Genomic DNA, 1476 nt, shown 5'->3' on the forward strand with positions numbered 1-1476 from the left:
CGCCCCTGCTGCGTCGATTGTTTCGATGGCGTGGTGGGACCGTGCCTAGGGTTGAGCTCGAAGTGGAGTAGTTTGCTGGTCCCGGCTGTGATTGTGGATGTGGTTCTGATTCTAGTAAGCTAAATCTGTTTTTTGTTGAGATCGCTGTGGGCGAGGCAGCTTTTATGGGTCTCATGTTTCCGACTTCCTTAGTCCTTTCGTCCTGGGCGGAGAGATGCTCTTTTTTTGTGTTTTTCAGGATATCTTCTAATCCTTTGGTCCTGGCAACTAGGTTTGGTTGGGGGTTGAGTTTCCCCGTCTTTTGCGCGGACAGTTGATTTCCTAGCCTGTTTCAGCGTAATTATATGACGAGGACGATTGCATTCAGCGCGGTATGCGCGTTGGCTGAAATTAGTAATTTTCTTATTTGTTTTCCATGGTCAAAAAATAGAATATTTAAAGAAATATAGGTGTGTGCCAAAATGAGAATGATACAATGTATGGCAATGGTCTCGTAATAGTAAAACATTTCTCTTTCTCGATGCTTCGATTGTAGATTATTAAAAATAGATTGTCAAGAAAAGTAAAAATATTGGAAAAGGAAAAAGAAGCCAACACCACACGGAGTTCCCAGGCGGTCACCCCACCCAAGTACTATCCGTGCCCAGCGCTCCCTAATTTTCGTGATCGGACGAGAACGAGTGCACTCAACGCGGTTTGAGCGTTGGCTGAAGTAAACACTTTTCTTATTTGTTCCTGATGATCAAAAAATAGAATATTTAAAGAAACATAGGTGGTGTGTGCCAAAATGAGAACGATATTACTTCCTTCGGTAGTACACATACTAAAAACGGTTGATCATTAATCTCCAAACAGGACGGACCCCTCAGCCCAAAGAGGGACATCAGACTTAGGTCCTGAAAATATTGCAGTGACATCATCGCTATAAATAAAAAAACAAATAAAAGTAAAATTTAAAAAAAATAAGACAAAATAAGAGTATATAAAAAAATAGAATTTACAGAGAATGATGCAAAAGGCAAGGCAACGGAACCCACTTTAGAATTAACAAGAAAACCCATCAAAAGAAAAATAAATCCGCAAAAAGCGGACAAGGAAATTAACAATATCTTAAGACTTCCCGCTCAAAAGACGCGGAAACTCAACCCACAACCTAACCTGGTTGCCAGGGCGAAAAGTCTAGCAAACATCCTAGGAAACAGTTGTAGATTATCACTCCAGCCAAGAAGAAAAGGCCAACGAAATCAAAAACATGAAGCCCACAAGAGCTATTTCGCCTCCAGCGATCATAACAAAAAATAGATACAGTATATTGCAATCTGAACCAGAGCCTCATCCACAACCGGGACCAGCAAACTACTCCACTTCGAGCTCAACCCTAGATGAAATAAGAAAAAAAAAAAACGAAACATTACGAGGCAAAACGGGAAGGCACGGTCCCACCACGCCATCGAAACAATCGACGCAGCAGGGGCG

At 41.8% G+C, this 1476-nt stretch overlaps 1 pseudogene; it reads right to left on the reverse strand.

The window, feature by feature from the left end:
• Positions 1-588: 588 nt before the first annotated feature.
• LOC112213960 lies at positions 589-708 on the reverse strand (annotated as a pseudogene).
• Between the last annotated feature and the right edge of the window lie 768 nt (positions 709-1476).

The sequence above is a fragment of the Bombus impatiens genome, unplaced genomic scaffold (assembly GCF_000188095.3).
Source record: "Bombus impatiens unplaced genomic scaffold, BIMP_2.2 scf_2773, whole genome shotgun sequence".
Lineage (NCBI taxonomy): Eukaryota > Metazoa > Arthropoda > Insecta > Hymenoptera > Apidae > Bombus > Bombus impatiens.